Genomic DNA, 24,885 nt, shown 5'->3' with positions numbered 1-24,885 from the left:
AATGGTCCAGGTTACAAAGTGGCTCAGTGACTCACTACTGTAATGGACCAGGTTACAAAGTGACTCAGTGACTCACTACTGTAATGGTCCAGGTTACAAAGTGGCTCACTACTGTAATGGCCCAGGTTACAAAGTGGCTCACTACTGTAATGGTCCAGGTTAGAAAGTGACTCAGTGACTCACTACTGTAATGGTCCAGGTTACAGTGACTCAATACTGTAATGGTCCAGGTTACAGTGACTCACTACTGTAATGGTCCAGGTTACAAAGTGGCTCAGTGACTCACTACTGTAATGGCCCAGGTTACATAGTGACTCACTACTGTAATGGTCCAGGTTACAAAGTGGCTCAGTGACTCACTACTGTAATGGTCCAGGTTAGAAAGTGGCTCAGTGACTCACTACTGTAATGGTCCAGGTTACAAAGTGACTCAGTGACTCACTACTGTAATGGTCCAGGTTACAAAGTGGCTCAGTGACTCACTACTGTAATGGTCCAGGTTACAAAGTGGCTCAGTGACTCACTACTGTAATGGTCCAGGTTAGAAAGTGGCTCAGTGACTCACTACTGTAATGGTCCAGGTTACAAAGTGGTTCAGTGACTCAGTGACTCACTACTGTAATGGTCCAGGTTACAAAGTGGCTCAGTGACTCACTACTGTAATGGTCCAGGTTACAAAGTGGCTCAGTGACTCACTACTGTAATGGACCAGGTTACAAAGTGACTCAGTGACTCACTACTGTAATGGCCCAGGTTACAAAGTGGCTCACTACTGTAATGGCCCAGGTTACAAAGTGGCTCACTACTGTAATGGTCCAGGTTAGAAAGTGACTCAGTGACTCACTACTGTAATGGTCCAGGTTACAGTGACTCAATACTGTAATGGTCCAGGTTACAGTGACTCACTACTGTAATGGTCCAGGTTACAAAGTGGCTCAGTGACTCACTACTGTAATGGTCCAGGTTACAAAGTGGCTCAGTGACTCACTACTGTAATGGTCCAGGTTACAAAGTGGCTAACTACTGTAATGGTCCAGGTTACATAGTGACTCACTACTGTAATGGTCCAGGTTACAAAGTGGCTCAGTGACTCACTACTGTAATGGTCCAGGTTACAAAGTGGCTCAGTGACTCACTACTGTAATGGTCCAGGTTACAAAGTGGCTCAGTGACTCACTACTGTAATGGTCCAGGTTACAAAGTGGCTCAGTGACCCACTACTGTAATGGTCCAGGTTACAAAGTGGCTCAGTGACTCACTACTGTAATGGTCCAGGTTACAAAGTGGCTCAGTGACTCACTACTGTAATGGTCCAGGTTACAAAGTGGCTCAGTGACTCACTACTGTAATGGTCCAGGTTACAAAGTGGCTCAGTGACTCACTACTGTAATGGTCCAGGTTACAAAGTGGCTCAGTGACTCACTACTGTAATGGTCCAGGTTACAAAGTGGCTCAGTGACTCACTACTGTAATGGCCCAGGTTACATAGTGACTCAGTGACTCACTACTGTAATGGTCCAGGTTACAAAGTGGCTCAGTGACTCACTACTGTAATGGTCCAGGTTACAAAGTGGCTCAGTGACTCACTACTGTAATGGTCCAGGTTACAAAGTGACTCAGTGACTCACTACTGTAATGGTCCAGGTTACAAAGTGGCTCAGTGACTCACTACTGTAATGGTCCAGGTTACAAAGTGGCTCAGTGACTCACTACTGTAATGGTCCAGGTTAGAAAGTGGCTCAGTGACTCACTACTGTAATGGTCCAGGTTACAAAGTGGTTCAGTGACTCAGTGACTCACTACTGTAATGGTCCAGGTTACAAAGTGGCTCAGTGACTCACTACTGTAATGGTCCAGGTTACAAAGTGGCTCAGTGACTCACTACTGTAATGGACCAGGTTACAAAGTGGTTCAGTGACTCAGTGACTCACTACTGTAATGGTCCAGGTTACAAAGTGACTCAGTGACTCACTACTGTAATGGCCCAGGTTACAAAGTGGCTCACTACTGTAATGGCCCAGGTTACAAAGTGGCTCACTACTGTAATGGTCCAGGTTAGAAAGTGACTCAGTGACTCACTACTGTAATGGTCCAGGTTACAGTGACTCAATACTGTAATGGTCCAGGTTACAGTGACTCACTACTGTAATGGTCCAGGTTACAAAGTGGCTCAGTGACTCACTACTGTAATGGCCCAGGTTACATAGTGACTCAGTGACTCACTACTGTAATGGTCCAGGTTACAAAGTGGCTCAGTGACTCACTACTGTAATGGTCCAGGTTACAAAGTGGCTCAGTGACTCACTACTGTAATGGTCCAGGTTACAAAGTGACTCAGTGACTCACTACTGTAATGGTCCAGGTTACAAAGTGGCTCAGTGACTCACTACTGTAATGGTCCAGGTTACAAAGTGACTCAGTGACTCACTACTGTAATGGTCCAGGTTAGAAAGTGGCTCAGTGACTCACTACTGTAATGGTCCAGGTTACAAAGTGGTTCAGTGACTCAGTGACTCACTACTGTAATGGTCCAGGTTACAAAGTGGCTCAGTGACTCACTACAGTAATGGTCCAGGTTACAAAGTGGCTCAGTGAGTCACTACTGTAATGGACCAGGTTACAAAGTGACTCAGTGACTCACTACTGTAATGGCCCAGGTTACAAAGTGGCTCACTACTGTAATGGCCCAGGTTACAAAGTGGCTCACTACTGTAATGGTCCAGGTTAGAAAGTGACTCAGTGACTCACTACTGTAATGGTCCAGGTTACAGTGACTCAATACTGTAATGGTCCAGGTTACAGTGACTCACTACTGTAATGGTCCAGGTTACAAAGTGGCTCAGTGACTCACTACTGTAATGGTCCAGGTTACAAAGTGGCTCAGTGACTCACTACTGTAATGGTCCAGGTTACAAAGTGGCTAACTACTGTAATGGTCCAGGTTACATAGTGACTCACTACTGTAATGGTCCAGGTTACAAAGTGGCTCAGTGACTCACTACTGTAATGGTCCAGGTTACAAAGTGGCTCAGTGACTCACTACTGTAATGGTCCAGGTTACAAAGTGGCTCAGTGACTCACTACTGTAATGGTCCAGGTTACAAAGTGGCTCAGTGACCCACTACTGTAATGGTCCAGGTTACAAAGTGGCTCAGTGACTCACTACTGTAATGGTCCAGGTTACAAAGTGGCTCAGTGACTCACTACTGTAATGGTCCAGGTTACAAAGTGGCTCAGTGACTCACTACTGTAATGGTCCAGGTTACAAAGTGGCTCAGTGACTCACTACTGTAATGGTCCAGGTTACAAAGTGGCTCAGTGACTCACTACTGTAATGGTCCAGGTTACAAAGTGGCTCAGTGACTCACTTCTGTAATGGTCCAGGTTACAAAGTGGCTCAGTGACTGACTACTGTAATGGTCCAGGTTAGAAAGTGGCTCAGTGACTCACTACTGTAATGGTCCAGGTTACAAAGTGGTTCAGTGACTCAGTGACTCACTACTGTAATGGTCCAGGTTACAAAGTGGCTCAGTGACTCACTACTGTAATGGTCCAGGTTACAAAGTGGCTCAGTGACTCACTACTGTAATGGACCAGGTTACAAAGTGACTCAGTGACTCACTACTGTAATGGTCCAGGTTACAAAGTGGCTCACTACTGTAATGGCCCAGGTTACAAAGTGGCTCACTACTGTAATGGTCCAGGTTAGAAAGTGACTCAGTGACTCACTACTGTAATGGTCCAGGTTACAGTGACTCAATACTGTAATGGTCCAGGTTACAGTGACTCACTACTGTAATGGTCCAGGTTACAAAGTGGCTCAGTGACTCACTACTGTAATGGCCCAGGTTACATAGTGACTCACTACTGTAATGGTCCAGGTTACAAAGTGGCTCAGTGACTCACTACTGTAATGGTCCAGGTTAGAAAGTGGCTCAGTGACTCACTACTGTAATGGTCCAGGTTACAAAGTGACTCAGTGACTCACTACTGTAATGGTCCAGGTTACAAAGTGGCTCAGTGACTCACTACTGTAATGGTCCAGGTTACAAAGTGGCTCAGTGACTCACTACTGTAATGGTCCAGGTTAGAAAGTGGCTCAGTGACTCACTACTGTAATGGTCCAGGTTACAAAGTGGTTCAGTGACTCAGTGACTCACTACTGTAATGGTCCAGGTTACAAAGTGGCTCAGTGACTCACTACTGTAATGGTCCAGGTTACAAAGTGGCTCAGTGACTCACTACTGTAATGGACCAGGTTACAAAGTGACTCAGTGACTCACTACTGTAATGGCCCAGGTTACAAAGTGGCTCACTACTGTAATGGCCCAGGTTACAAAGTGGCTCACTACTGTAATGGTCCAGGTTAGAAAGTGACTCAGTGACTCACTACTGTAATGGTCCAGGTTACAGTGACTCAATACTGTAATGGTCCAGGTTACAGTGACTCACTACTGTAATGGTCCAGGTTACAAAGTGGCTCAGTGACTCACTACTGTAATGGTCCAGGTTACAAAGTGGCTCAGTGACTCACTACTGTAATGGTCCAGGTTACAAAGTGGCTAACTACTGTAATGGTCCAGGTTACATAGTGACTCACTACTGTAATGGTCCAGGTTACAAAGTGGCTCAGTGACTCACTACTGTAATGGTCCAGGTTACAAAGTGGCTCAGTGACTCACTACTGTAATGGTCCAGGTTACAAAGTGGCTCAGTGACTCACTACTGTAATGGTCCAGGTTACAAAGTGGCTCAGTGACCCACTACTGTAATGGTCCAGGTTACAAAGTGGCTCAGTGACTCACTACTGTAATGGTCCAGGTTACAAAGTGGCTCAGTGACTCACTACTGTAATGGTCCAGGTTACAAAGTGGCTCAGTGACTCACTACTGTAATGGTCCAGGTTACAAAGTGGCTCAGTGACTCACTACTGTAATGGTCCAGGTTACAAAGTGGCTCAGTGACTCACTACTGTAATGGTCCAGGTTACAAAGTGGCTCAGTGACTCACTTCTGTAATGGTCCAGGTTACAAAGTGGCTCAGTGACTCACTACTGTAATGGTCCAGGTTAGAAAGTGGCTCAGTGACTCACTACTGTAATGGTCCAGGTTACAAAGTGGTTCAGTGACTCAGTGACTCACTACTGTAATGGTCCAGGTTAGAAAGTGGCTCAGTGACTCACTACTGTAATGGTCCAGGTTACAAAGTGGCTCAGTGACTCACTACTGTAATGGACCAGGTTACAAAGTGACTCAGTGACTCACTACTGTAATGGCCCAGGTTACAAAGTGGCTCACTACTGTAATGGCCCAGGTTACAAAGTGGCTCACTACTGTAATGGTCCAGGTTAGAAAGTGACTCAGTGACTCACTACTGTAATGGTCCAGGTTACAGTGACTCAATACTGTAATGGTCCAGGTTACAGTGACTCACTACTGTAATGGTCCAGGTTACAAAGTGGCTCAGTGACTCACTACTGTAATGGTCCAGGTTACAAAGTGGCTCAGTGACTCACTACTGTAATGGTCCAGGTTACAAAGTGGCTCAGTGACCCACTACTGTAATGGTCCAGGTTACAAAGTGGCTCAGTGACTCACTACTGTAATGGTCCAGGTTACAAAGTGGCTCAGTGACTCACTACTGTAATGGTCCAGGTTACAAAGTGGCTCAGTGACTCACTACTGTAATGGTCCAGGTTACAAAGTGGCTCAGTGACTCACTACTGTAATGGTCCAGGTTACAAAGTGGCTCAGTGACTCACTACTGTAATGGTCCAGGTTACAAAGTGGCTCAGTGACTCACTACTGTAATGGTCCAGGTTACAAAGTGGCTCAGTGACTCACTACTGTAATGGTCCAGGTTACAAAGTGGCTCAGTGACTCACTACTGTAATGGTCCAGGTTACAAAGTGGCTCAGTGACCCACTACTGTAATGGTCCAGATTACAAAGTGGCTCAGTGACTCACTACTGTAATGGTCCAGGTTACAAAGTGGCTCAGTGACTCACTACTGTAATGGTCCAGGTTACAAAGTGGCTCAGTGACCCACTACTGTAATGGTCCAGGTTAGAAAGTGGCTCAGTGACTCACTACTGTAATGGTCCAGGTTACAAAGTGGCTCAGTGACTCAGTGACTCACTACTGTAATGGTCCAGGTTAGAAAGTGGCTCAGTGACTCACTACTGTAATGGTCCAGGTTACAAAGTGGCTCAGTGACTCAGTGACTCACTACTGTAATGGTCCAGGTTACAAAGTGGCTCAGTGACCCACTACTGTAATGGTCCAGGTTACAAAGTGGCTCAGTGACTCGTGTTTGCATCTCAATGTGAAAAAAACTGTTTGCATGTTCTTCACAAAGAGGGCAACAGATGCTACTGAGCCAAATGTCTATGTGTCAGGGGAGAAGCTCCAGGTGGTATCAGATGCTACTGAGCCAGATGTCTGTGTGTCAGGGGAGAAGCTCCAGGTGGTATCTGATTTTAAGTACCTTGGCATCATACTTGATTCCAACCTCTCTTTTAAAAAGCATGTGAAAAACCAAATTCAACCTTGCTAATTTACGATTTATACGAAATTGTTTGACTACAGAGGTAGCAAAACTGTACTTCAAATCTATGATACTCCCCCACTTAACATACTGCTTGACTAGTTGGGCCCAAGCTTGCTGTACAACATTACAACCTATTCAGTCTGTCTACAAACAGGCTCTCAAAGTGCTTGATAGGAAGCCCAGTAGCCATCATCACTGTCACATCCTCAGAAAGCATGAGCTCCTGAGTTGGGAAAATCTTGTGCAATACGTCTTGTATTCAAGATCCTAAATGGCCTGGCTCCCCCTCCACTCAGTATTTTTGTTAAACAGAAAACCCAAACATATGGCAGCAGATCCACAAGGTCTGCCATGAGAGGTGACTGTCTAGTTCCCTTAAGGAAAAGCACCTTTAGTAAATCCGCTTTCTCTGTGAGAGCTTCCCATGTCTGGAATACACTGCCATCAGACACACATAACTGCACCACATATCACACTTTCACAAAATGCATGAAGACATGGCTAAAGGTCAATCAGATTTGTGAACATAATCCCTAGCTGTGTATTGCCACTTTCCATGTTGTCTGTTTGTAACTTGTGAGGTGTGGAAACACTTTCTTGCTTTTATGAATTTTGTCTTGCTACTTTTTGTTCTATGTTTCTCTGTCTGTATGCCATGTCTTGCTTGTCCTATGTTGCTCTGCGTGTGCTCACTGCTCAATGATTGTCTCTGTGACGTAGAAGTCCGTCACTGGCCGCGGGCAGCATTTGGTACTTTACCGCACACATTCATCACTCCTCCCTGCTCCGTTATCAGATAGGTTAACAATGTGGGTCGACACAAGTTAACTTCTCTGTCTTAGTACATGCATTTCACACTTATGTCAGTATTCATATTTAATATAAGCAATATTTATTATATTTATCGATGTTGTGGATGAGCGCGTTTGTTTGTTCTGTTCCCCTCTCTCTCTGTAGCTTCCGGGTATGCTGGAAAAGGACCCGAGCTAAGGGATTGGGCTGGCTTTATAGTGCCTGTGCTGGAAAAGGACCCGAGCTAAGGGATTGGGCTGGCTTTATAGTGCCTGTGCTGGAAAAGGACCCGAGCTAAGGGATTGGGCTGGCTTTATAGTGCCTGTGCTGGAAAAGGACCCGAGCTAAGGGATTGGGCTGGCTTTATAGTGCCTGTGCTGGAAAAGGACCCGAGCTAAGGGATTGGGCTGGCTTTATAGTGCCTGTGCTGGAAAAGGACCCGAGCTAAGGGATTGGGCTGGCTTTATAGTGCCTGTGCTGGAAAAGGACCCGAGCTAAGGGATTGGGCTGGCTTTATAGTGCCTGTGCTGGAAAAGGACCCGAGCTAAGGGATTGGGCTGGCTTTATAGTGCCTGTGCTGGAAAAGGACCCGAGCTAAGGGATTGGGCTGGCTTTATAGTGCCTGTGCTGGAAAAGGACCCGAGCTAAGGGATTGGGCTGGCTTTATAGTGCCTGTGCTGGAAAAGGACCCGAGCTAAGGGATTGGGCTGGCTTTATAGTGCCTGTGCTGGATAAGGACCCGAGCTAAGGGAATTGGGCTGGCTTTATAGTGCCTGTGCTGGAAAAGGACCCGAGCTAAGGGATTGGGCTGGCTTTATAGTGCCTGTGCTGGAAAAGGACCCGAGCTAAGGGAATTGGGCTGGCTTTATAGTGCCTGTGCTGGAAAAGGACCCGAGCTAAGGGAATTGGGCTGGCTTTATAGTGCCTGTGCTGGAAAAGGACCCGAGCTAAGGGAATTGGGCTGGCTTTATAGTGCCTGTGCTGGATAAGGACCCGAGCTAAGGGTTTGGGCTGGCTTTATAGTGCCTGTGCTGGATAAGGACCCGAGCTAAGGGATTGGGCTGGCTTTATAGTGCCTGTCCCAAATGGCTCAGTAATGCATATGGGCAAATTGAAAGATACTGTCAGTAGTGATGTAATGTTGTAAATATTATGTTGTGATGTTGTTTCTTAAACGTGTTGGAATGTATATACTTTAGTATGTTTAGTTAAATGGAAATTGTAGATTTGTATAGGTAATTGCCTAATTAATTAGTGTTAATTGTTCTGAGGGGAGGGGCTAGCCCTACAAAAGGAGCCTCTCTTTCAGTTCATGAAGAGGCATTTTGGATCGAGCTGTGGATGGGGCAGCATTGTGTTTAGCTGTGGATGGGGCAGCATTGTGTTTAGCTGTGGACGGGGCAGCATTGTGTTTAGCTGTGGACGGGGCAGCATTGTGTTTAGCTGTGGACGGGGCAGCATTGTGTTTAGCTGTGGACGGGGCAGCATTGTGTTTAGCTGTGGACGGGGCAGCATTGTGTTTAGCTGTGGACGGGGCAGCATTGTGTTTAGCTGTGGACGGGGCAGCATTGTGTTTAGCTGTGGACGGGGCAGCATTGTGTTTAGCTGTGGACGGGGCAGCATTGTGTTTAGCTGTGGACGGGGCAGCATTGTGTTTAGCTGTGGACGGGGCAGCATTGTGTTTAGCTGTGGACGGGGCAGCATTGTGTTTAGCTGTGGACGGGGCAGCATTGTGTTTAGCTGTGGACGGGGCAGCATTGTGTTTAGCTGTGGACGGGGCAGCATTGTGTTTAGCTGTGGATGGGGCAGCATTGTGTTTAGCTGTGGATGGGGTAGCATTGTGTTTAGCTGGCCCATAAGGTATATGTTTGATGGCAGTACTGTTTGTTTTTGTTCTTGCACAGAAGAACTTTTGCGGCTCCGCCATCTTTTTATTTTGATAGAGGTTAGGTTTTCCAGTTTAGCCTTCTGGCCTACTCTACGTGACAGTCTATATTGTATTTTTTTTTAAATAACCTGCCCAGGGACTGCGGTTGAAAATTAGCCGGCAGGCTAAAACCGTCACTTTTACTGAAACGTTCATTAATGTGCACTGTCACCTGTTAAAATAAACTCAAACTCAGGTCCCTACTCCACCACTAGCACATATCTACAGTACAAAATCTATGTGTACGTGTGTGTGCGCATGTGTCTGTGCCTATGTTTGAGTTGCTTCACTGCTGTTCCTTAAGGTCTTTTTTAATCTGTTATTAATCTAATTTTACTACTTCCATCATTTACTTGATGTGGAATAGAGTTACATGTAGTCATGGCTCTATGTAATACTGTGCATGTCATTAGTAAAGATAACTTTTTTCAATGGGCCTAGACTGCTGCCCTGGGGAATTCCTGATTCTACCTGGATTATGTTGGAGAGGCTTCCATTAAAGAACACACTCTGTGTTCTGTTAGACAGGTAACTCTTTATCTCTTTATATTGCAAGGGGTGTAAAGCAATAACACATATGTTTTTCCAGAAGCAGACTATGATAATGTCAAAAGCTGCACTGAAGTCTAACAAAACAACCCCCACAATCTTTTTATCGTCAATTTCTCCCAGTCAATCATTTGTGTAAGTGCTATCATGACGTTGGCCTGTTGGGGAGGTTTATGACCCCCATAAATACCTTTTCCCCTTTTTCCTCTCTCTACTCTACCGATGTGACTATTGAAAATCCCTTTATTAACAGTCTGGTGACATCAAAAGGTGATAAACTGCACCATATTTCAGTAATCCAACCAGTTGAAAATATGTGTTGCTACTTAATGAACATGTGTCGTGGTAATTTCCTGTATTACTCAATAAAGAGAGCCAACCACACACAAGTCAGAGTTATATTATAAAGTCCATCTTTAATAATATATGAGCTTCACCATAGCCCTTTTTGACTCTCAGATCAATTCAGTGTCTATAAATGAATTCTCTGAGTGCTTACAAAACATTTCTTAGTTTAATTTATAGCCAAGAACCTTTTATTTGAAAGAGGAGTATCCCATAATTTATAGCATTAGCTATAAATTATCGTTCAGGTCGGTCTCCTAAGATGAGGTTTCAATCTGATGCTTGGTACCACAACATTACCTCATCCAATGGCATATATCAATTGTCAATTCTAGATACTCCCATCTAAAATACACCCCCTCCTGGATAAGCTCAGAAAAGACAGTGAGCCTCTTAGGTCATATACTAGGTAAAGATAAGGGCAACCTCAGAGGGGACATACAATGGTTCCAAACACTGCCTTACTCCTTCCCCCCATGAGAAAAGTAGGGAGTGACTGGCGTACAGACATTGTATGAGATAACTAACTAGTTCCCCATTAATAACGCCATCCCTTCACATGGTTTAGGAATAGTTACAGACATATTCCCATAAGAAGACAATGTTCCATTCTGTCTTCCTCCCCTTCTGATATTCTACATAGCACCACATGGTTTAGGAATAGTTACAGACACGTTCCCATAAGAAGACAATGTTCCATTCTGTCCTCCTCCTCTTCTGATATTCTACATAGCACCACATGGTTTAGGAATAGTTACAGACATATTCCCATAAGAAGACAATGTTCCATTCTGTCCTCCTCCCCTTCTGATATTCTACATAGCACCACATGGTTTAGGAATAGTTACAGACACATTCCCATAAGAAGACAATGTTCCATTCTGTCCTCCTCCCCTTCTGATATTCTACATAGCACCACATGGTTTAACAGATACATTGACTTATGAAGACAAGCCTGACCTCTCCCCTCTCTGGGCCCCGAGTGACTGAGCCCTCCCTAGCTGAGAAGGGAAAATGCACTGTAAACCCTATAGTCCAAAGGGAACCATTCTAATGACAAGTATCTCACAAGCATATGATGAAAATAACATCTTATCTATCTATGTTACCTAACTAATTATGATTCAGCCACGACACATGTCAGATCAGTTGGCGTCTGAGGCATTATTATTGATAGGACGACAAACTGTATCTTGGAAGTCTACACATTCTTGTTATCAGATTTACATGGAATTGTTGTGCAATTTAAATTTTTAAATATGAAACCATTTGTGAAAAGATTAAATGTAATTTTAGCTTCTTAAATGGGAGAACTGTTTGTCATAGAGAAGCCCCATCCATAGAGGCCCCATCCAAATGAACAGACTTTGGTTGTAAACTATGAAACATGCCCTTCTTTCACCACTATATAAACCCGTTGACGAAAATTCAAAGTTCTGTTCCAAGGACGGGTGGACTTGCGGTAGCCACGTTGAAAGGACAAAGATCATCTACAGAACTAAGCCAACCTCAGCGTGAGCTCTGGTTGAACGACAAGAACAAAATTAGCATTGAATTTCAACGTGAAGATGACGGTCAACACGCCGAAAAGATGAATTTCGACTATACCAGCCAGAATGAGCTTAAAAGTATGGCAACTTGGTATGAACTTTTAACTCTTATTCATTAAAGAAGTGATACCCTCTCCGCTCGCTAAATGTGGGCTAGGAGAGGACGGACAGAGTATCCATTCTACCACACTCCAGTTCACCACTAGACATTCTTCAGAAGACCAGAGATCCATGCTGGACCACCCCGCCTTCTATCTACGACCAATCTACCGAAGCGCAGCTCAGAGTAAATATTTATTGCATTTTCCTTTTTCAAATGGGCGGTAATTTAGAATGCATAAGATACTGTATTTATGATAGCATAGCAGCCTACGGCCCGATAGAGAGACAAATCCTTTTTTGCTCCTCAGTCTTCCCACTCTTTCACTCAAACCCAACCCCCTTTCTATAACCAGCTGTCGTATCTGTTCCGTCCGCTAGGGACGTTTTCCTTTGACATAATTTATAATCAATGTATGATCCATTCTGTGTAGATGTAATTCTGTGTGATTATTTAGTAAATAAATATTTAAACCACATTTTGTATTGCTGATTCAACTTGTTAGCCAGGGTTCATGAAGATATCTGAAAGTTGTAAATTCTTGGTTGAGACTAAATAAAGTGATTAAATATCGACTGCTATTGAGGTAAAAGATTAGCAAGTCTTTAAGAGTTTATTCGGAAGATAACAGCTCTATAAACATTCTTTCGTGGTGCCCCAGCTTTCTAGTTAATTACATTTACCTCATTAGCTTAATCAGGTAATATTAATTACAAAGAAATTATTTTATAGAATAGCATGTCATATCACTTAATCCGGCAGACACGACAGTGCTGTGTTTATTGAATGTCCTTTCCTATAAGCATGCTGAAAGGGTTTTGTCAATTAGTTTACTGTTAAATAGCATTGTATCTGGTCAACAAAAAAAATCCTGAAGTTTACTAAGGGTTGGTACAGGCTGATTGATCGGCTATTTGAGCCAGTAAAGGGTGCTTTACTATTCTTAGGTAGCGGAATGACTTGCTCCCCTCCAAGCCTGGGGACACACACATTCTAGTAGGCTTAAATTGAAGATATGGCAAATAGGAGTGTCAATATCGCTATTATCCTCAGTAATTTTCCATCCAGGTTATAAAACCCCGGTGGCTTGTCATTGTTGATAACAGTAATTTTCCATCCAGTTACGGTAGTCCTCCTCCTCTTCAACCGAAAAGGAGGAGTAGTGATTGAACCAAGGCGCAGCGGGTTGTGAATACATAATTTAATAAAGACACGACAAAACAATGAAGACAGAAAACGACCTATACTTGAATAAACTACAAAATAACAAAACCGATATGTATAGACAGACCTGAACAATACGAACTTACAAATAACGCGAAGAACGCACGAACAGGGAAAAATAGACTACACAAAAGAACGATGAACAAAATAAACCGAACAGTCCAGTATGGTGCTACAAACACTGACACAGGAGACAACCACCCACAACGAACACTGTGAAACAACCTACCTAAATATGACTCTCAATTAGAGGAACGCCAAACACCTGCCTCTAATTGAGAGCCATGCCAGGCAACCCTAAACCAACATAGAAACAGACAACATAGAATGCCCACCCAAACTCACGTCCTGACCAACTAACACATACAACAAACTAACAGAAATAGGTCAGGAACGTGACACATCCAGATTGTCAGACCCAGTTGGCCTGTCATTGTTGATAGACAACAATCATTTTTTTACCTCTTCCTCATTCATTTTACGTAATTCAAAATTACAATACCTATCTTTCATAATTTGGCCAGATATGTGTATAGTCAGCATTTAAATTTCCATAAATCCCATAATTAAAATTCCTCAAACATACATGTATTTTACACCATTTTAAAGATACACTTGTTGTAAATCCAGCCACAGTGTCCGATTTCAAAAAGGCTTTACGACAAAAGCAAACCAAACGATTATGTTAAGTGAGTGCCTATTCACAGAATAACACAGCCATTTTTCCAGCCAAAGAGAGGATTCACAAAAAGCAGAAATATAGATAAAATTAATCACTAACCTTTGATGATCTTCATCAGATGACACTCAAAGGACTTCATGTTACACAATACATGTATGTTTTGTTAGTTGGAAGTTCATATTTATATCCAAAAATCTGTGTTTACATTGGCGCTTTACGTTCAGAAGTTCCAAAACATCTGGTGATTTTGCAGTGTCACATCAATTTCCAGAAATACTCATTATAAATGTTGATAAATACAAGTGTTATGCATGGAATTTTAGATACACTTCTCTTTAATGCAACCGCTGTCAGATTTCAAAAAACCTTTACGGAAAAAGCAAACCATGCAATAATCTGGGGTCGGCGCTCAGAGCCCAATCAAGACAAAAATATATCCGCCATATTGTGCAGTCAACAGAAGTAAAAAATAACATTTATAAACATTCACTTACCTTTGATCTTCATCAGAATGCAGTCCCAGGAATCCCAGTTCCACAATAAATGTTTGTTTTGTTCGATAATGTCCATCATTTATGTCCAAATTCCTCCTCGTTGTTCTAGCGTTCAGTACACTTTCCAAACTCACGGCGCGCGGGCAAATCCAGCGGAAAGTACGGACGAAAAGTTAATGTTATATTACAGTCCGTACAAAAATGACAAACTAAGTATTGAATCAATCTTTAGGATGTTTTTAACATAATTCTTCAATAGTTTTCCAACCGGAGAATTCCTTTGTCTTCAGAAGTGCGATGGAACAGAGCTCGCTCTCACGTGAACGCGCATGGTCAGCGCATGTTCAGGTCATGGTAGACTTTACTCAATCCCCTCTCATTCAGCCCCACTTCACAGTAGAAGCATCAGACAAGGTTCTAAAGACTGTTGACATCTAGTGGAAGGCATAGGACGTGCAACATTACCAATATCCCACTGTATCTTCAATAGGAGCTGAGTTGAATATCGACCAACCAGCAGGCAAAAACATGAGAAAAAATCCAACAAGGAAGTAGGAAATCTGAGGTTGGTCGTTTTTTCAAATCATTCCCTATTGAAGATACAGTGGGATATTGGTCATGTAGATGTCAACAGTCTTTAGAACCTAGTTTGATGCTTCTACTATGAAGTGTGGCCGAATGAGAGGGGAATGAGTCAGAGGTCTGGCTTGTGACGCTCGTTCACGTGAGAGCGAGCTCTGTTCCATCGCAATTCTACAGACAAAGGAATTCTCTGGTTGGAACATTATTGAAGATTTATGTTAAAAACATCCTAGATATTGATTCTATGCATGGTTTGACATGTTTCTACGGACTGTAACGGAACTTTTTGACATTGACCATGAGGGGTGCGTCACTTGAGTGGGTTGAGTCACTGACATGGTCTTCCTGCCTGGGTTGGCGCCCCCCCTTGGGTTGTGCCGTGGCGTAGAACTTTGTGGTCGGCCTTGTCTCAGGATGGTACGTTGGTGGTTGAAGATATCCCTCTAGTGGTGTGACAAATGTTTTTAGTTTTTAGGGGTGCAACTGCATCTAGGGAATTGCGCAAGGTTAAATTGCGTTCCTCAGTTAAGTGGTTAAGTGGTTAACTGATTTTTGTCCTGACGTCCTTGGGTAGGCAGAGGGAGTCTGGAAGGGCATCAAGGAATCTTTGGGTTGTCTGAGAATTTATAGCACGACTTTTGATGCTCCTTGGTTGGGGTCTGAGCAGATCATTTGTTGCGATTGCAAACGTAATAAAATGGTCGTCCGATAGTCCAGGATTATGAGGAAAAACATTAGGATCCACAACATTTATTCCATGGGACAAAACTAGGTCCAGAGTATGACTGTGGCAGTGAGTAGGTCCGGAGACATGTTGGACAAAACCTACTGAGTCGGATGGCTCCGAAAGCCTTTTGGAGTGGATCTGTGTATTTTTCCGTGTGAATATTAAAGTCACCAAAAATGTGAATTATATCTGCTATGACTACAAGGTCCGATAGGAATTCAGATTTAATGACTAGAAGTTCAAAAGACGAAAACGTCGGGGGGATTTGTGTAAATTGAAATTTGCTATTGTAAATGTTAGCAACACCTCCGCCTTTGTGGGATGCGCGGGGGATATGGTCACTAGTGTAACCAGGAGGTGAGGCCTCATTTAACACGGTAAATTCATCAGGCTTAAGTGTTCCCTTTATTTTTTTGAGAATTGTACTTTACTGTGAAACGGTAGTTGCAGGATCACAGTACACTTGAAAAACAACAAACACAGTAAACGATTTAAGCTTCTGCAGAGGACAACAGAAAACACCTCTTTTAACAGGGAAATAATGAGTAAATTTGACACACCTGAGTGTCGTTAATGTCTCTAGGATGGTCAATAATTACATTTTTTACTTTAGTTTATTTAGTAAATATTTTTTAACTCTTTCTTGAACTGCATTGTTGGTTAAGGGCTTGTAAGTAAGCATTTCACAGTAAGGTTGTATTTGGCGCACGTGACAAATAAAGTTTTATTTGATTTAACATTTCAGCCATGTTTGGAGTCTCTGGGGCAGTGCTGTAATATGTCAGCTGTGGTTGGAGTCTCTGGGGCAGTGCTGAAACACGTCAGCTGTGGTTGGAGTCTCTGGGGCAGTGCTGAAACACGTCAGCTGTGGTTGGAGTCTCTGGGGCAGTGATGTAATATGTCAGCTGTGGTTGGAGTCTCTGGGGCAGTGCTGAAACACGTCAGCTGTGGTTGGAGTCTCTGGGGCAGTGCTGAAACACGTCAGCTGTGGTTGGAGTCTCTGGGGCAGTGCTGTAATATGTCAGCTGTGGTTGGAGTCTCTGGGGCAGTGCTGAAACACGTCAGCTGTGGTTGGAGTCTCTGGGGCAGTGCTGAAACACGTCAGCTGTGGTTGGAGTCTCTGGGGCAGTGCTGAAACACGTCAGCTGTGGTTGGAGTCTCTGGGGCAGTGCTGAAACACGTCAGCTGTGGTTGGAGTCTCTGGGGCAGTGCTGAAACACGTCAGCTGTGGTTGGAGTCTCTAAGGAAGTGCTGTTGAACAGGTGACATATTGTAAGTATATCTAACCTATGACCTGTTTATGCATGTACATGCATGTTTTCTAATCCACGCCCCTACCTTTTTTACAAGGTATCTATGACCAACACATGCATATCTATATTCCCAGTCATGTGAAGTCCATAGATTAAGTTATAATTAATTAATGTCAGTTGACTGATTTCCTTATATGAACTCTAACTCAGTAAAATCATTGAAATTGTTGAATGTTGCGTTTATATTTTTGTTTAGTATATGTATTTATGTACATAATATACCTGCACTGTAATTAACAAAGATGATTAGTAGTCTTTAATGAATTTTATACTCAGGAAAACCTCTGCATTAGTCTACCAGTTCTATCTGGGCCACAGGTCACAGGAATCAAAGTCATGCTTATATAACACTGTACAGGCAGCTCTTTAATCCTTCCATGTTTAAAACGTAGATATCTATTGTCTAGATACAATGTTCAGATGTCTCCTATTTGAAGAGCAACATGTAAATCCTAAGAGATCTGTGTGTTCGTAGTCTGTCAGCACAATGCACTGCTCACATTAATACACAGCTATTTCTTAGTTAGCTGTTAGCAGTGCTGGATTCCCTCTATGGGGGAAAGAGGTTCACAGAGCGCTGTGAAAAGAGAGTGAATTGATAATGGGGACTAAGGATGCCCTTTGGTTGTTTACTAATGTGTGGGTTCCTTGAAACAGTCTGGATCCATCCAATAGGAAGCATGTTTGGATGCCAGCCAAAGGCAGAGGAGCACAGTAGAGGAGTATGGGCTCTATTCAATACGTATTGCATAAGTCAAATCAAAGTTTATTTGTCACGTGCGTTGAATACAACAGATGTAGACCTTACAGTGAAATGCCTACTTACAGTCTCTAACCAATAGTGCAAAAAAGGTATTTGGTGAACAATAGGTAGGTAAAGAAATAAAACAACAGTAAAAAGACAGGCTATATACAGTAGCGAGGCCACATACAGTAGCGAGGCCACATACAGACACCGGTTAGTCAGGCTGATTGAGGTAGTATGTACATGTATATATTGTTAAAGTGACTATGCATATATGATGGACAGAGAGTAGCAGCAGCATTCAGGGTTACAGCGTGATTGAAATGTAAAGGCAATGTCCCCACATTAGCAGAGACTACATTCACGGTGAATGCTGCATATATTGGTTCAATCTGAAATGACCTTTTCATTTATATCACGCCATCTGTAACGCTTCAGCAATACAGGTTGAATAGAGCCGTAAGTCTGAGAGACTTGCCACTGTAAAGTATAGTTTATGTATAGTATAACATGTCAGCTAAAATAAGGCAATGCATTTGTTCTCAATCCATTCCTTGTGTCCTTCAAGATGCTTAACATAGCCTTTCAGTGTGTGAAATGATTGTTTGTTGGAAAAAGAAAGAAATAATTAATGTAGATGTGGTTGAAAGATGGATTAACAATGGCGCCGATGTCCTTGATATTTATTAGTATACATGCACTTCATATGTCTTCCACTGGATGTCGTCAGGCAGTGAGAGAAGAAATGGAGTGTATAACTTGATCTGGGGTCGAATAAAAGCTCTTTGTATGACGTGTCACCAGTTTCCTGCGCGAAGGGACCTGGTATTGCCTTCTGAAAGGCTGTCGTTATAGACGACTAATATCTCCGGCTTTGATTTTATTTGATAAATGTGACAATATCATCGTAAAGTATGTTTTTTCAATATAGTTTTATTAGATTATTGAAATTTACTCGGGACGTTAGGCGTGTTGAGTTGTGTGCCTTTGTTCAGGAAGGAGAGCTTTGCGCCACTTTGCTAGCTTTCCGTGCTAATTGACTGGAGAAGAGGACATTCTGAAACCAAACAACGATTTTTCTGGACAAAGGACACCTTGTACAACATTCTGATGGAAGATCATCAAAAGTAGGACCCATTTTATGATGCTATTTCATATATCTGTCGAACATGTTGTACTAGTCGTTTGCGCCCAGATTTTGGGTACTCTCTCGCCATAACGTAAACTGCATATCGTAATGAAGTTATTTTTAGAATTCTAACACGGCGATTGCATTAAGAACTAGTGTATCTATCATTTCCTATACAACATGTATTTTCTAGTAACGTTTATGAATAGTTTTTTGGTCAGAATAGTTGAGTGTCATAAAAATATCCGCACATTCTGGGAAAAAGATGCTACGTTAGCACAATGTATAACCACTGATTTCAGCTCTAAATATGCACATTTTCGAACAAAACATAAGTGTATGTATAACCTGATGTTATAGGACTGTCATCTGATGAAGGTTTATGAAGGTTAGTGAAAATTAATATATTTTGCTGGTTTATTCGCTACCGCTAACGTGCCTATTGCTATCGCTAACGTGCCTTGATGAATGAATGCGGTAGTGTGGTAGGCTATTGTAGTAAGCTAATATAATGCTATATTGTGTTTTTGCTGTAAAACACTTAAAAAATTGGAAATATTGGCTGGATTCACAAGATGTTTGTCTTTAATTTGCTGTACACCATCGATTTTTCAGAAATGTTTTATGATGAGTATTTAGGTATTTGACGTTGGTGTCTGTAATTACTCTGGCTGCTTCAGTGCTATTTCTGACGGTAGCTGCAATGTAAAACTGATTTATACCTCAAATATGCACATTTTTCGAACAAAACATAGATTTATTGTATAACATGTTATAAGACTGTCATCTGATGAAGTTGTTTCTTGGTTAGTTTGGTTGGTTCTTGGTTAGTTAGGTTGGCTTTGTGCATGCTACCTGTGCTGTGAAAAATGTCTGTCCTTTTTTGTATTTGGTGGTGAGCTAACATAAATATATGTGGTGTTTTCGCTGTAAAACATTTTAAAAATCGGACATGTTGACTGGATTCACAAGATGTGTATCTTTCATTTGCTGTATTGGACTTGTTAATGTGTGAAAGTTAAATATTTCTCAAAAATATTTTTGAATTTCGCTCTCTGCCTTTTCAGTGGAATGTGGGAGGAGTTCCGCTAGCGGAACCCCGGTGCCAGACAGGTTAAGTGTTCCCTTTATTTTTTTGAGCATTGTACTTTACTGTGAAACGGTAGTTGCAGGATCACAGTACACTTGAAAAACAACAAACACAGTAAACAATTCAAGCTTCTGCAGAGGACAACAGAAAACACCTCTTTTAACAGGGAAATCATGAGTAAATTTGACACACCTGAGTGTCGTTAACCTTTTACGGGGGCAGCCCGACACCGGTACACTTATGACAACATCCAGCTCAAAGTGCAGGGCGCGAAATTCAAAATCTATTTTTTTTTTAATATTTAACTTTCACACATTAACAAGTCCAAGACACCAGATGAAAGGTGCACATCTTGTGAATCAAGCCAACATGTCCGATTTTTTAAATGTTTTACAGGGAAGACAAAATATGTAAATCTATTAGCTAACCACGTTAGCAAAAGACACAACTTTTCTAACGCCATCAGTTTCTTACTCCATCAGGTGCTATCACAAATTCGACCAAATAAAGATATAAATAGCCACTAACCAAGAAACAAATTCATCAGATGACAGTCTGATAACATATTTATTGTATAGCATATGTTTTGTTCGAAAAATGTGCATATTTCATGTATAAACCATAGTTTACATTTCAGCTACAATCCGAAATTGCACCGAAAGCAGCCATAATATTTACAGACACCAACGTCAAATAGCTAATTACTCATCATAAAACATTTCTGAAAAATACATAGTCTGCAGCAATTGAAAGGCGGGCATCTTGTGATTCCAAACAATATTTCCGATTTATTAAATGTTTTACAGCGAAAACAAAATGTATCGCTATATTAGCGTAGCTACAATAGACAGAAATAATTGGGCGCCCACGGCCAGTTCACATGCATGACAGATATATGAAATAACATCATAAAATGGGTCTTACTTTTGCTGATCTTTCATCAGAATGTTGAAGAACGTGATCTCTGTCCAGATGAGTCGTAGTTTCGATTCAGAATGGCAAATTTCCCTCTTCAATTAGCATTGGGGCATTGGGGCGGCAGGGTAGCCTAGTGGTAGCCTAGTGGTTAGAGCGTTGTACTAGTAACCGAAAGGTTGCAAGTTCAAATCCCCAAGCTGACAAGGTACAAATCTGTCGTTCTGCCCCTGAACAGGCAGTTAACCCACTGTTCCTAGGCCGTCATTGAAAATAAGAATTTGTTCTTAACTGACTTGCCTAGTTAAATAAAGGTAAAATAAAAAAATAAAATAAAAATTGGCACTAACCGAGTGGCATACATTTCTCCAACGTAAAGACAGTCAGAGGATGGAACACGGCAAAACTCCCGAATAAAGTTTCAATAATCTGATTAAACTATATTGAAAAAACATACATTACGATGATATGGTCATATGTATAAAAAAAAATTCGAGCCGGAGACGTTAGCCGTTCGTTACCAAGGCAAAACAGAAGTCAATCTCACTTCCTTCAGAGTACCGGAAGTGGACGGTCACGTCAAAGAAATAGTTTTTTTTCCACCACAGACCAAGAGGAGCACAAAAATTTATTCTCTGACATCCTCTTTACACCAATAGGAAGGCGTATAGAGTGTCAGCAGACTCCTAAGTGTTAAGACCATGTATAGGCATCAAGTTGAAAAGAGCATCGATTTCTGACATTTTACTTCCTGGTCAGGAAAAGTGCTGCAGAAGGACTTCTGTTTCACTCAGAGAAATAATTCCAACTCTTTTAGAAACTAGAAAGTGTTTTCTATCCAAAAAGAATAATAATATTCATATTGTACGAGCAAGATTTGAGTAGGAGGCCGTTTGAAATGGGCACGATTTCACTGGCTACTCAACACTTTGCCTTGCAGCCATAAAAAGTTAATGTCTCTAGGATGGTCTCTGTTGCCCTCTGGTGACAGGTGGAACCATAATAATATACTAGGCGGTGTCAGAGGCAGGCAAAAAAATGTGTCAGTCTCCAGTCACCAAAGTCATAGACTGTTAACTCTGCTATCTCACGGCAAGCGGTACCGGAGTGCCAAGTCCAGCACCAAAAGGCTCCTTAACAACTTGTACCCCCAAGCCATAAGACTGCTGAACAATTAATCATCTGGCCACTAGACTATTTACATTGACACCCCGCTCCCCTTTGTTTTTTACACTGCTGCTACTCGCTGTTTATTATCTATGCATATTTACCCCGACCTACATGTACAAATTACCTCGACTAAACTCTACCTCGCACATTGACTCGGTACTGGGTACCCCCTGTATAGTCTCGTTATTGTTATTTTATTGTTACTTTTAATTACATTTTTTACTTTAGTTTATTTAGTAAATATTTTTTTAACTCTTTCTTGAACTGCATTGTTGGTTAAGGGCTTGTAAGTAAGCATTTCACTGTAAGGTTGTATTTGGCGCACGTGACAAATAAAGTTTTATTTGATTTAACATTTCAGCCGTGTTTGGAGTCTCTGGGGCAGTGCTGTAATATGTCAGCTGTGGTTGGAGTCTCTGGGGCAGTGCTGAAACATGTCAGCTGTGGTTGGAGTCTCTGGGGCAGTGCTGAAACACGTCAGCTGTGGTTGGAGTCTCTGGGGCAGTGCTGAAACACGTCAGCTGTGGTTGGAGTCTCTGTGGCAGTGCTGAAACATGTCAGCTGTGGTTGGAGTCTCTGGGGCAGTGCTGAAACACGTCAGCTGTGGTTGGAGTCTCTGGGGCAGTGCTGAAACACGTCAGCTGTGGTTGGAGTCTCTGGGGCAGTGCTGAAACACGTCAGCTGTGGTTGGAGTCTCTGGGGCAGTGCTGAAACACGTCAGCTGTGGTTGGAGTCTCTGGGGCAGTGCTGAAACACGTCAGCTGTGGTTGGAGTCTCTGGGGCAGTGCTGAAACACGTCAGCTGTGGTTGGAGTCTCTGGGCAGTGCTGAAACACGTCAGCTGTGGTTGGAGTCTCTGGGGCAGTGCTGAAACACGTCAGCTGTGGTTGGAGTCTCTGGGGCAGTGCTGAAACATGTCAGCTGTGGTTGGAGTCTCTGGGGCAGTGCTGAAACACGTCAGCTGTGGTTGGAGTCTCTGGGGCAGTGCTGAAACACGTCAGCTGTGGTTGGAGTCTCTGGGGCAGTGCTGTAATATGTCAGCTGTGGTTGGAGTCTCTGGGGCAGTGCTGAAACACGTCAGCTGTGGTTGGAGTCTCTGTGGCAGTGCTGAAACATGTCAGCTGTGGTTGGAGTCTCTGGGGCAGTGCTGAAACACGTCAGCTGTGGTTGGAGTCTCTGGGGCAGTGCTGAAACATGTCAGCTGTGATTGGAGTCTCTGGGGCAGTGGTGAAACACGTCAGCTGTGGTTGGAGTCTCTGGGGCAGTGCTGAAACACGTCAGCTGTGGTTGGAGTCTCTGGGGCAGTGCTGAAACACGTCAGCTGTGGTTGGAGTCTCTGGGGCAGTGCTGAAACACGTCAGCTGTGGTTGGAGTCTCTGGGGCAGTGCTGAAACACGTCAGCTGTGGTTGGAGTCTCTGGGGCAGTGCTGAAACACGTCAGCTGTGGTTGGAGTCTCTAGGGCAGTGCTGAAACACGTCAGCTGTGGTTGGAGTCTCTGAGGCAGTGCTGAAACACGTCAGCTGTGGTTGGAGTCTCTGGGCAGTGCTGAAACACGTCAGCTGTGGTTGGAGTTTCTGGGGCAGTGCTGTGACACGTCAGCTGTGGTTGGAGTCTCTGGGGCAGTGCTGAAACATGTCAGCTGTGGTTGGAGTCTCTGGGGCAGTGCTGAAACACGTCAGCTGTGGTTGGAGTCTCTGGGGCAGTGCTGAAACATGTCAGCTGTGGTTGGAGTCTCTGGGGCAGTGCTGAAACACGTCAGCCGTGTTTGGAGTCTCTGGGGCAGTGCTGAAACACGTCAGCTGTGGTTGGAGTCTCTGGGGCAGTGCTGAAACACGTCAGCTGTGGTTGGAGTCTCTGGGGCAGTGCTGAAACACGTCAGCTGTGGTTGGAGTCTCTGGGGCAGTGCTGAAACACGTCAGCTGTGGTTGGAGTCTCTGGGGCAGTGCTGAAACACGTCAGCTTTGGTTGGAGTCTCTGGGGCAGTGCTGAAACACGTCAGCTGTGGTTGGAGTCTCTGGGGCAGTGCTGAAACACGTCAGCTGTGGTTGGAGTCTCTGGGGCAGTGCTGAAACACGTCAGCTGTGGTTGGAGTCTCTGGGGCAGTGCTGTAACACGTCAGCTGTGGTTGGAGTCTCTGGGGCAGTGCTGAAACACGTCAGCTGTGGTTGGAGTCTCTGGGGCAGTGCTGAAACACGTCAGCTGTGGTTGGAGTCTCTGGGGCAGTGCTGTTGAATAGGTGACATATTTTTAAGTATATCTAACCTATGCCCTGTTTATGCATGTACATTCATGTTTTCTAATCCACGCCCCTACCTTTTTTACAAGGCATCTATGACCAACACATGCATATCTATATTCCCAGTCATGTGAAGTCCATAGATTAAGTTATAATTAATTAATGTCAGTTGACTGATTTCCTTATATGAACTCCTACTCAGTAAAATCATTGAAATTGTTGAATGTTGCGTTTATATTTTTGTTTAGTATATGTATTTATGTACATAATATACCTGCACTGTAATTAACAAAGATGATTAGTAGTCTTTAATGAATTTTATACTCAGGAAAACCTCTGCATTAGTCTACCAGTTCTATCTGGGCCACAGGTCACAGGTATCAAAGTCATGCTTATATAACACTGTACAGGCAGCTCTTTAATCCTTCCATGTTTAAAACGTAGATATCTATTGTCTAGATACAATGTTCAGATGTCTCCTATTTGAAGAGCAACATGTAAATCCTAAGAGATCTGTGTGTTCGTAGTCTGTCAGCACAATGCACTGCTCACATTAATACACAGCTATTCCTTAGTTAGCTGTTAGCAGTGCTGGATTCCCTCTACGGGGGAAAGAGGTTCACAGAGCGCTGTGAAAAGAGAGTGAATTGATAATGGGGACTAAGGATGCCCTTTGGTTGTTTACTAATGTGTGGGTTCCTTGAAACAGTCTGGATCCATCCAATAGGAAGCATGTTTGGATGCCAGCCAAAGGCAGAGGAGCACA

Source organism: Salvelinus fontinalis, chromosome 19 (genome assembly GCF_029448725.1).
Source record: "Salvelinus fontinalis isolate EN_2023a chromosome 19, ASM2944872v1, whole genome shotgun sequence".
NCBI classification, from domain to species: Eukaryota; Metazoa; Chordata; class Actinopteri; order Salmoniformes; family Salmonidae; genus Salvelinus; species Salvelinus fontinalis.
Note: the sequence above shows the minus strand (reverse complement) of the source record.